This window comes from Acomys minous, assembly GCF_964271855.1.
Source record: "Acomys minous genome assembly, chromosome: 4".
NCBI classification, from domain to species: domain Eukaryota; kingdom Metazoa; phylum Chordata; class Mammalia; order Rodentia; family Muridae; genus Acomys; species Acomys minous.
Window position 1 is genome coordinate 58,860,045 of NC_140486.1, and position 12,590 is coordinate 58,872,634.

The 12,590-nt window shown below is 41.4% G+C and overlaps 1 protein-coding gene across 5 annotated transcripts in view; it reads right to left on the reverse strand.

Moving 5' to 3' along the window:
• Positions 1-219: 219 nt before the first annotated feature.
• LOC311596594 (uncharacterized protein) overlaps positions 220-12,590 on the reverse strand; it is a 167,015-nt gene continuing 154,644 nt past the window's right edge. For 4 of the 5 annotated variants that reach the window (XR_014778889.1, XR_014778890.1, XR_014778891.1 and 1 more), the window contains one exon: positions 220-379. The gene's annotated coding sequence lies outside the window, so the exon portion shown is untranslated. Of the gene's footprint in view, positions 380-10,293; positions 10,485-12,590 lie in introns of all 5 variants that reach the window. The other variant, XM_084780206.1, reaches the window with a different exon arrangement.

Genomic DNA, 12,590 nt, shown 5'->3' on the forward strand with positions numbered 1-12,590 from the left:
CCTAGTCAAAGGTACAGTACAAGAATGAATGAGAGGTGTAAACAGGTTCCTGATGCCTTCCTATGTAAAGTAAAAGAAGCAAAGGCTAGTCCTTCCTGTATCCTAGTAAGTGAGGAGTGGGACCTGATTGAGTTAGGTATGCGCCATCCCCTCCCATTCTCGATGAAAGCAGCTCCCAGACGTAAGTCATATAAGGTAGTGCTGTTGCTGAGACTATAGGAGTCCTTGTCCTGTTCAAAAGTCAGATGCCCACTTGAATACATGCCTTCTTCATAGTGAGGGATGCTTGGTGACTTCATCTCCTATGTGCAAGTACCTCTTTTCCATATTGTCCACTCCTCTTCTTGGTATAGTCAGCCAGCACTCAAGACAATAGTTCCTAAGGAAAAAATTACTTATATGGACTCAAGTTTAATAAGATACAGTCTCTGAAAACAGAGCATGTCAGAGCTACTGGCATCAGGAACACATGTCTGGAACTTTTCACATTTGGGAACACCAGTAGGCACCTGACCTACTCCTGTTTCCTTTTGTACTCAATGTGACACACACACACACACACACACACACACACACACACACACACACACGCACACATACACACACACCGAGCCTGTGAGATGGTTTCACCAAGTCAAGATCAATCTTCTCTCCTTAGTTAAACCTCTCTAAAAATGCCTCAGACACACAAAGTATGTCTTCAAGGTGATTTAAAGTCAAGTTGACAACAAAGACAAACAATCATGGTCTCCCGGTTTATTTCTCTATTAGAAGATGGGTGTTAGATATCCAATACCCCCAGATAGTTTAAATGACCAGTATTGTGTATGTAAACCTCTTTGCTCAATAACTGGCAGAAATAAATTAGCTTTTACTTTTGATCACTTACCAAAATAAAGCTGAGATAAATAACAGGTTTTATGCTTTTAAAAATAGAAGAAGCTCCTGCAAAATGTATTTATGCTACAAGTAAGCAGTGTCTATTTATGGGTAGAATACAAAAACAAAAGTTATCAAAAAACAAGGTGATGTAATTCAAATGAACTGAATAAATGAAGCACATGTATATGACAAAAGGCAAGTGATGAATAGGAGAGAGCCCTGACATCAAACATAATACATAAAGGGTTATTATTCAAATAACATTATTTTAAACTCCAAAAATAATTAAGAAAATGAAAGATGACTCAACAAAAACAATAGACAATAAATACAGTTAATTCACGGAGGAGAAAAAGACTGATGAACACATTTTTAAGCAAAGATTTATGTTTACTAAGAGTGAGGAAATTTCAAATTAAAAGTCAATCAAATTCTACATTTTTATACTACTTTAGATTTTTAAAAATGAAAGTTTAGTAATCTAAAAGAATGATGAAGTTGTGATGAACATGATGTGGGCATGGTTGACAGAGGTATAAGACTGTACAGCCATTTCATGACTGGACAACCCTCATGAAACTTTTAAGTTATTTTCATACGGTGACATTACAGCAACATGCTTTGTATCCGGAAAGTGTTAAGCAAAGACAATGTTAAAAATGATATTACCTGACCCCATATTATAAAATAATATGGAGTCATAAAATGATGGTACTAAATGTGGGTGGCACCATCACATAGGTTGGGGTCCAGGATTAAAGAAAGAAAGAAAGAAAAAAAGAAAGAAAGAAAGAAAGAAAGAAAGAAAGAAAGAAAGAAAGAGAAGAGAGGCTTTATATTTAAAAGAGACATTTCCTAGATGAAGTATGAGGACCATGCTTATCTGTGAATATAAAAACACATATTTAAAATGTATTTAGAGATCGTGCTGACTTAGTAAATTGGTAGTGTGAGTTCTCCTCCAGGATCCATGACTTCACTAACCCTGGATAGTTAGCTAAGTTTGCAAAACTAGGCATGACTATCCTCTTGTTGAGCAGGTCTTAAGTCCACTTAGAAAGCTGTTGGTTATCACCAAAGTATGCACGCCACTACTATACTCTTTCAGAAAGCCATAAACAATCAAAATGCATAATTGTGGTGCCTGGTCCCAAATGAAATATTTACAATAAAATTCCTGCACCTAAGTATCAGAGAACATTCCAGAAGAGTGGGTAGAAAGATTGTAAGAGCCAGAGGATCAGAGATTTTGATGTGAGTCTCTGTTTCCTAGGAATGTCAGAAGTTATACCTATAAAGTCTCACCAAGGTGACTGTCTAAACATGAACTGAACAAGGCCAAAAACAATAAGCATGCTAACATGTTTGTACCCCATAGTATAAAATAGTATGGAGTCATAAAATGAAGGGTAACCAAACGTGGGTGACACTATCCCATGTGTTGAGATCCTTCTGTTTGAAAAGGAAAGCTAAAGAGGCCTCAACCCTACACAAAGAACTCCAGGCAACTAACAACTGCTGAGAGTGGGAGAAATAGTCTTCTCCAGGAGAGAGCACCCCAACTGGTTATCCACCACCAAGTGGCCATCCCTAAAAACATACATACAAGAAGCATTATATTGACCGAACAGATTGTTCTTGTGTATTTAAGAGATATATGGATTTAGGAGAGACATGGAAGGTTTAGAGGAAAGAAAGGGAAGTGGGGAAAATGAAATTACATTATCTCAAAATATAAAAGAAATCATGTTTTAAAGGGACAAACCAAAGCAAATCAGTCCCCAGCATTCATTTGTCTCCGCTTCCTGAGTGAGGATGCAATGTGACCAGTTGCCTCTTGTTTCTGTTGTCACAACTAAAGAAGATTAACCTGACGCCTTTCCTGCTGGGAGGGGCTGTACCCTCAAATAAAGAACCAGAACGAAGCCATCCCTCATTAGGTTGCTCTTGTATTTTGTTACAGCAAAGAAAAAAGTAACTAATACATACATCACAAATACTTCATAGATGTATAAGCCGATAGATATCTTTTGTACTCTTATCTTCTAGGCACATATATGAACACATATCTACTGTTTAAAAATCTTTAAAAAGGTTCATAAAAAACTAAAAACACTGGCAAGTGCTTCATAGAGTCTGAGGCAGTGGGTAGCCAAAATGGAATTTGTTTTTCATTGTCACATTTTGATTTTGATCAGACTTTATGCATCGATTCCTTTTATAATTAGAATGAATCTTAATTGAATAAACAGAATGCAATAAAACCTATGTCTCACCATGAACTTCAAATTCTGGTCTAAGGGATTCATAATTGTTCATGTTAACAGAGATGTTTATCAAATGCCAGACAGGTGCTGTTCTGTGTGGTTTCCATTTACGTCTTCTATGTTAACGTGTTTCTGTGTTTTCATCCTTATTTTTCAGGATAGTGCTATGAGGAAGTGCTGTTCTCATGCCTCCTCTAGGTATGAAGGCAACTCAAAAGACCTGAGCATCCACAGCAGCAAACAAAGATTGGGAATGGGAGGCCTTTTAATAGCCTCTGCTTTCTGCAAGTGGCCAAACTCACCTGCAGATCTCGCTGCATGAAAAGCATACTGTGTTTGGTGCTTCTAAACAGGACATGCTTTATTCAAAGAAATTAAGACAGGAGGGAAAAAAGGGCCTTTTGTGTAGAAAAGATGGCTCTTGTGGACTCTAATACCCAGTGACTAATGAAAGCCAAAATGAGGCACTTATCAAAGGGGAAGAGCAATAAGAAAAACACAAACCCAGGCCTCCCTGGGGCTCAGGTCACTGTGCACCAGGCATCTCCTAGACTATTCTACACATGAAAGCCTGAGATGATCCCAAATGTAGTGCACAACAAAGGTCTCCTCCTAAAAGCAAACCTTTACAGCAGTGAGCACAAGTTGGAAGTACGTGTGTGGTTCATAAGTCAGCACAACACACAAAACAGTCCCATGTATGTCCACTACACTCAACAATTCTTCCGTTGGGAACTCCCAAGCTGACCGCACGAGGTTGAGGTCAATGGTTTAAGAAGCACCATAAAAGGGTGACCAGTACAATATCAGAGGGTAGGGCTATCCCAGGCAACCCTTAAAGATGTCTCTGGAGTCAAGGTTCTAAGAGCTCCTATATCAGAGTGCTGATGAATGGCATTTACTGAATGTCTGAAAGTCTCAAATTGCTTAATCCTCATAAAGCAGATGTCTTTGTCAGTCCCATCTCTCAGATGAAGACACTAAGAATCAGAGAGGGTAGGAAACTGGTCTAAGCTTGTGCCATTAGTTTGTAGGAGTCAGAAAAGGGAAACCTTGATGGTATCCAGTATGCTCTGTTGCCTCTAAACCACCCAGCATACTGTTGAAGCAGAAATTTTAAGGTAGGACTAGGGACTATGCATTGTGCTAAGATCCCTGGATGATTCTAATATACCCAGAGTAGGGGCTTTGGAATATAGTGTATATTGGAAAAGCAAGACTTTTCTTTAACTACAGTGCTGCTACCTAGCTCACCTCACTAGGTAAAGTCTGCTTTCCTGCTTGACACTTTACCCCCACCCAGTATCCCCAGGACTAGTCTGAGCATGAAAATCAGTTGCTATAAGCACAGTGGGAAGGCTATAGATCTAAAGTATGGAAGCCATTATGCCTGGTTATTATCAAAGTTGCACAGACAGATCTCTGCAGTCAATTTGGTCACCCTCGGCATTCTTATCTGTCTGATGGAGATAATGTCAGAAGATGAATTTTAAAATAATAATGTCATTTAAATAAATTGTATTTCCTTAGGTTATTCTGTGATGAGCGTTCTTCTGTGCCTGGGACTGTGGCACAGACTGACTCAGATTCCTCAAGGCATCTTCTAGGTAGATATTTTCAATGCATTGTCATAGGTAAACAGCTTTTCAGATAGACTGACTGCTTGGGTAAGCAAGGATAAAGAAAAGTCTTATAACCTAGGCACCTTAGATTCCATGTCACTTGCGCTTCCCCATACAACTGCCCAGTGTGATCAGCCTTTTCTCTATCCTACAGATATAATGAGTCAAATGAGATGACAGATCTACTGGTAGATACAGGCTGGCCTAGGTTGTGATTAAAACACAGTTCTAAGTATCAGTGCCTAAAGATGGCAATCCTTTATTTATTTCTCTCACCACACATCCTTTAGGAGTCAGCTGAATGGACTGTGTGAAATTATCATGTGGGGCCTGGAAGGAGCATCCACCACCCTAAATGACTCAAGAGAACCAGAGCCAAGCCATGCAGGTCCAACATATATAAGCAATGTTTATCACAATAACTAATACTCCAAGGACCAAGGGAATTCTTGGCCGAGCTTAGAGTCCATGAGTGGGAAAGCATTCCAGAGCAGAGAGAACACACTAATAGTGAACAAATAATTAATCTATATAGGATACATGGATTCAAAGACTGCTTTGGACAGTGCTCAACGGAAACAGCATGAGGAATGCTTCTCTCTGTGGAGGCATGGTGGCAGCTCATGCTCCAAGCTGAGCCTCCACATGCTGCAAATCCACTAGCATCTCTTCTGCTATCAGGAATCTAATTATTACTCTGCTCTCTGCTCAATTATTAAAGACAAGGCAGTGAAGAGCCACGGAAGAGGGGAAGTCTGTTTTGTAGCAGTGACAAACCGTATTTCATATGCATAAAAGACCGTTGCTTTTACTCTTATAATTGCAATTTCCTGCTCGTTTCCTTTTCAAATTAGTGGATGTAATTGTTTGGTAATAAAATATCAGCATAATATATTAGAAGCAGAGAACAGACGGGCTTAAGGGACAGTTGCCAAGAACAGGAGGGAGAAAAAAAGATTGACTAGAATGAGGAGAGTGCACAGATCTTGCAGGTCTTTTTCAAAGCGTGGCTTAGATTATTTCCTAGACATCTCCCTTCCATCCTTCTAGACTTTTCTGGAACCAATGGGTGAGCTACATAAACCAATACTATCACATTATCTTAAAATTCATATCTATACAAGTCAAAATGAGAGAGGGATGGAGAGTGAGGTTGAGCTGACAGAATGTCTGTAGGGCAGAAGAGCTTTTGGGTACCACTTGAATTTAATACCAGATTCATCCTAAGTTGTCATACCACTGAACTCTGAGTCTCCAGCAATTCGCTCCAATGTAAGAATGAAAACTTGCTCTTGATGTAGTCAGTTTTCTTCAGGGATGTGGCCCCTGGTAGGTTGCCCATGGTCTGGTGAATGACCCTATAGCCAGGTACATACCAGCAAAAATAACTGGACTCAATGAATTAGTAAAAGAAAATATTATGTTGACACAGGGATGTGGAAGGGACCTAGAAGAAGTTGAAGAAGGGGTATAAAATAGATATGGCCAAAATGTATTGCACACATACATGAAATTGTCAAAAAATAAAATGTATTTTTAAAATATTCTTGCATCAAGAAGTGCTACTATAAATATAGAAGTTGTCAATGTTATTATGGTGATGATTTGTGCCCTGCAGAAGGAACTGTGACAGGCCACTGGGGTCACTCTTGGTAAAATGTCAGAAGTGAAAATGACTTCTTTGTTGACTTCATATCTAACGTCATTTCCCCTGGCTATCTCCTAGAGTTCTACCCTTACTGACCTATTTTTTTCAAAGCCTAGACCATGTTCCAGTGTTGCTCTCAAGCCCAAGTGACATAATGTTTTCCACCACAATGACAAGGAAACCTTGGAGGAAGCCTATGGAGAAGGAGAGGCTGCTAGGAACATACTGCTGCCTCCCACAATGCACCAAAAAAGAAGCCATGGTCTTTAATGCTGGCCCTAATTGAGCGGATGGACCCCATAGGTGAGCCCCAAATTGGGAACCATGGGAGGTTAGAAATTAAACAGCATCTTCAGTCTGCAAACTCGGGAACCTTGCAGGCTGATGGGAAGAGGAGAAGAAGCCAAAACTAGTTCTATGCTCTGATACTCTTTGGTGTGGACACAATGGCGTAGTCACCTGGTAGTGAATTTTCAGGAGCCTGGATTCCTCCTTGCCAAGGGAGAGCCGTTCCCACTGCTCACAGGGGCTCTTAACACTTTGCATCCTAAAACTATGTCTTTGTACAGATAGTGATGTTGCTGATGTCCTAGGGAAAGTGCTTCCTTTTACACTGAAATTACACCTGCTTAGTAAAAGGTGGAGAAGGCTCATCAGGCCCCGGTGAAGTAGGTCAGAGTGAGAAGAAACCTAGCAGAATTCTGGAAAGGAGCCCCAGTTTGACTCTGAAAGTATTCCGTGGGCAGAGAAGCCTCACCAGAAACTATCCATGTGAAAAAGAACCAAGAATGGAGAAAATGAGTTCCAGTTCCAGGTAGAGAAACCAAGCAAGTGCTTAAACTGGAACCTACTAGGAAGGAAAGAAAGAAAGAAAGAAAGATGTGAAAAGCTGGAAGTCTTCTCTCACCCACACCCAAATGTATGTATGTATGTCACTGATAAAAGAGGCTTGGTAGATGTTTTCCAGCAAAGATTGTTATTGAAAGAGAGAGAGAGAGAGAGAGAGAGAGAGAGAGAGAGAGAGAGAGAGAGAGAGAGAGAGAGAGAGAATGTGACATGATCCCTTCCCAAAGACAGAAGTTAAACTAATAACTGAAAGGGTCTAGGTGGATAAAAACACCTAAAAAACCAAGGTTCTCCAGGTACATTTTTTTAATCTGTCCACAACCAGACCTTTTGTCTCAATATTATCTTTCCTAACATGGCCTATTTGGCCCCATCCTAATCAAGGTTAAATATTCATCAATATGACCCTTAAAAGCTGTCTTTCAGTTTCTCATTCAATGAACCCACAAGTCCTTGAGGAAGACCCACAGTGTACCAGGAAAAAATTCTAAACACAACATAAGAATTCTGAAAGTACTAAACTCCTAGCATATTGAGAGGGGTCAGTCAGAAGCCAGGTCATCGTCTTGGAAGTAGTGTGTATACTCAACACTTAACGCACCCAGGGATCCCCAGGACCAGATTTGGGCACACCCAAGAAACTAGCACTTGGTGAGATAGTGAATTTCAGGAGGAAACTCAGCTTCATGCTCACCTTTCAATAAAGCCTCCTTGTACTGTAGCAGCAAGAGGCATCTTTTCTTATGCTTACCTGGAAAGCATTCTCATTCTCCACACTTAAATGTAGTGATTCACTGTCTCGTGCAGTAAGGCCAAGTACAGGCTGTGTATTTCTCTTCTCTTGAGCTACCTGAGAAATTTTGCCATCTCTCACAACTCCTACAATACAGTCTGGAATAATATGACGCATGGTGTGTGTATTTACATGTTGAATACATGTATATACTAAAAGAGGAGATGATCAATTGGATGTCTGAATGCTTCTGCAAAGTGGATCCAAGTTTACCTCTTCTCCCATTAGTGAGTATCTCAGGAGTCTTCTAGAATTAGCCCAAAGCACATGTAGGCTAATATGTGAACCTTGCTTCGCGTGCATATGGTGCTTAGGATAAGCGCTGTATTTTGTCATCTCAGCTCTCCACTGGAGGAGCTGCCTGGACCCTGGATGCATTTCCTCAGCCAGTCATTTCCAGCCAGGGGAATCCTTGAAGCTTGGCTCATCATCTCAGTGTTTGAATCTTGAATTTCAAGTAGAAAAGCAATAGACTGAATCTGAAGGCAGTGAGCTCACATCCTGAATACTCCAGCCCACACTGCTATCCAAAACCAACCGGAAGCCCAGTGATAACTGTCTGTGTTGTTGAAACTCGGAGATGTTTGACTGGCAATATCTCTTTTACTGCTTTTTAACCCCTTCCATATTGGATCTACTCACCCCTGTAAACTATAAGGTCCTCATAAGGTAGAAGCATGAGCCACAAGGCACAGTAGGACATGTTAAATTTCAATTTTCAGACTTACCCCTTTAGATAGGCTTTGCAAGAGAAAAGAAGTGAAGCAGTTTTGTATGTTTTAGATTTCTCCACTCAGGTAAATATTTGGGGAGAGTGTAAAAGAGCTATATATTCATCCCCCATCAAGAGATTCCCCAGTGGAACTACTTGAAGAATTCTCAAATGTCTTTCTGCACTTCAAAGACACAAAAGATAGCCATGTGGCTCATTCCTGGGAAAATGAAGGGCATTAGGACCCAGAGGCTGAGCTCTGCTTGAAACTCCACAGAGACTCAGTGGGACAGTGCTATGAGCTGTTCTACCAGGCTTCTCTCCTGGAATAGAACAGGGGACATGTAAGTATTTCTCAGGGACTAGATGTGGGTCAAGCAGAAAGAAGCAACCAATGCTTTCCTGAGTCCCAGCCAGTGAAGGAGCTATCGACAGAAGGAGGCTGCACCATAGCAGGCTCCTCCAAACTGCAGCTGTGGGGATGGACACAGCTGTCCACTCACCCTACCCCTGCAAACGGAGTTCCTTCCTTGTCCACAAGGGTCAGTGTGTTCTGTCCCCAAACAATTCTGAGATGTCCTATCAGTGTCTTCGTTTTACATCCTAGGATCCTCAGCTGGCTTAAAGATAAAAGGCTTGAGGAAGGGCACTTTCAGACAAACACTCCTAAACTGACTTATAGTGGGGGAGAAAATTTTCAAGGACAAGACCAAACACCAAACTTAAACAAGAACATGTCAAAATTGTCCATCCACTCTTTTACTGTGACAGTACTACCAACAACACCAGCAAAGCAGATTGTTTATTAATTATTCTTGAGGTTTCTCTGTTTATCATTTCAACCTTGAGAACACACAATCTGAGGTCATAGATAACAGAGTCTACTCTTCCTACTCTTAGAATCAGCTGCAGGGGTCTGGAGATACAGCTCAGTGGGTAAAAGAACTTGGCGATCTTCCAGAGGACTCACATTTGGTTCCCATCACCAATGTCAAGAAGAGTGTAACCTCTAACTTCAGCTCTATGGGATATTATGCCCTATTCTGGACACTGCAGATCCCTTAATGTGTGCACACGTGTGTGTGTGTGTGTGTGTGTGTGTGTGTGTGTGTGTGTGCATGCGTGCGTGCACACATACACACATACACACATTGGGGGGTCAGTAAATAATTAACTTAAAGGGATAGCTTCCTGTAATGCAAACTCTTTCTGACTGCTCTTTCAAGTTTCACAGTACATAAGGGAAGACCTGATTGACAAGCACAGGAGACTTATGGAATAAGCCACCACATTTCAATGTCCTTCATATTCATGTGAGAGAAAAGGAAAAGGAAAATGATGCGGAGAAAGAAACAAAAGGCTGCTGAATCCAGTCACCCACCAGAGAAGTGAGGTAACTGGCTCATAGGTGAGGGAACCTGGGACTGTGTAACTGACTATAGATAAGCTCTCAGTAGGAAAACCGTAGGAAGCAATGGGGAGGTGAGGAAAGGAAGGAAAGGCCAGCGCTCTGTGGCACTTACCTGTACAGCATTGGCATTGGGTAGTCTCTAAGTAGAACTGACGGCACTGCAAACACAATAAGCGGCTCGAGACAAACTGGAATAGCAATCAGTTCAGGAGCCGGCAAGCATTCACACTTTTGCTGTTGTCAACGCTTTCAGTGGCTTTAATTTTCAACGGTAAGCACAACTTCTATATAGTGTTGTCAAAACTGCAATGAAGTTATGTCATTGAATATTAAAGGCCCAACGCGTGGAGTGCCAACACACAGATTTGAATTTCATGCTCGCTCCTAAACATCAAGACAAATATGTCTAATTTCATAAAAACCTGGCCAGCCCCAGGGAGGCTGACAATTACATATAATGTTACCCAAGTGTGCTAGAATAAAGCCTGCCTCTAATCAATGTATGAGACCAAAAGGAAGGAGAGGAAGAAAAAAGGAAAAACCGCAAGAATCTTCAGAGAGGCAGTTCAAATTGGTTGGCTGGGTTTGTAAGGTCCTTATCAAATACACCGATTAATGGGGCATTTGATTCCAACAGGACGGGGCCTACACTTAATGAGCAATTTTGAAAAATCATATGGTTAGGTTATGGGGTGAACATTGGAAAACCTGAGGGAGGTAAGAGTACCTGGAAGGGATGAGAAACCTACTTGCGAGCACTTTACATGCCAGGACATTTGGTCTCTATCACAAAGGCAGGAGCAGCCCCAGCAGGCTTCTGAGCATGAGTGAGGTCATACTTGCTTCTTAGAAAAATTACGGTGGCTTCAGAGTAAAAATTGGATCAAGGCCATGAAAGCTGGAAATCCATAGAAGAGTAAAAGATCAAATGTCTCATGAATCTCTGAAGTGGGACAACTGTTAAGGAAACAAAACATGCCCAGCTCTGAGAGGCAGGAGGACCAGCACGCTTGGCACTGGGTTGAATGATGGGATAAGAAAAAAGGACTGGTAAGAGGAAACAACTATATTTCTTGTGACAGCAGGATTCTGGAGTATTAATAAATACACAGTATCAATGCAAGGTTTTATTGCAATGTACGGGTACAGTAAAGACTGTTAAGTTGCCTAATTATGACACTGGTGAGTGCGAGATGCAGAAGCTAAGCCTGAGTCAGTTGAGTGGAGAATCCACTCGTCTAATCAGTGTGTGGTTGTAGGGATCAGAAGCTCTGAGGGGATGTATAAGGAGCAAATGGAGTGCTGAGTGAATGTGTGCTCATGGTATGATGTCAAGAACCCCAATGCCCCAGGCCCATGGAAATGATCTAGCCTTCCTCAAGTGAGACTCATAGAAGTAGCAAAGCCTTCTTCCTGTCCAAGTATGAATGCTGACAGCGTGTGCAGGAATCATTGACCACTAATACATGTACCAAGCTTCCGGTTGGTACCCTCCATCAGTGCAAGCACAACCCACATGAGCTTCACCTCTTCTGTATGTACCTATCAGTTCTTCAACGTGTCATGTCTGTATTACTAAGCCACCCAAGTCAGGTTTCCAGGACCAAGCTGTGCAGGACATCATGTGATGGGAGGGCTCAGTAGAGAAAGATAATGAATCCAAATTTAGAGATCAAATTAGGAGAGGAGCAGAGGGAGACCAAAGAAAGAAGGAGGTTGTGTGAGAGAAAGGAGACTACAGAAAAAGTGGAATCCTGGAACTCACAGGAGCAAAGATGTCAAGCAGATCCTGAAAGAAGAAGGAAGTCAAGGCCATATGCTGCAGAAGACAGGAAAAGACCTGAAAGACTTCTATGGATACAGCCATCTGGAGGCCACTGAAGACTGTGGTACCTGTATTCCCATGAGTTGATAGGAAGACTGCCATGGATTAGGTGAATGGAAAGTGATGAGGTGGGTGGCAATCCTCAATGGGAAAAACAATGTGAGGAGAGAGATGAACTGTTTAGATAAAGAAGCCACCAAGCAACGGAGTGCTGAAGAAGTCAGTTAGGGATGGGTGGAGATGGTTAAAAGGAAGTGTGGGGAGATGAGTGAATCAAAAGTAGGGTATTTGTGGGCAGTGGATGTCAAAAGAGGAGTGGCAAGGTTCTAGAAGGACCACCTTCGGGAACAAAAGAGCACCATAAACATAGAGAGAAGTGTGTGGCAATTTGTGAAACAACTGTGGCTCTCCATGGACATGAAAGTATTAGCCACCATCATAAAAATATGTTCTTATTTATTGAGCATCTCATGTGTGTCAGGGATTGGAGCACATAGTAATTGAATATAGGCACCTCTGATTCTGGTTGTCCCCTTACAATGTTGATATAGTGACCTTCGTCTTCCACACAAGTAGGTTAAGTA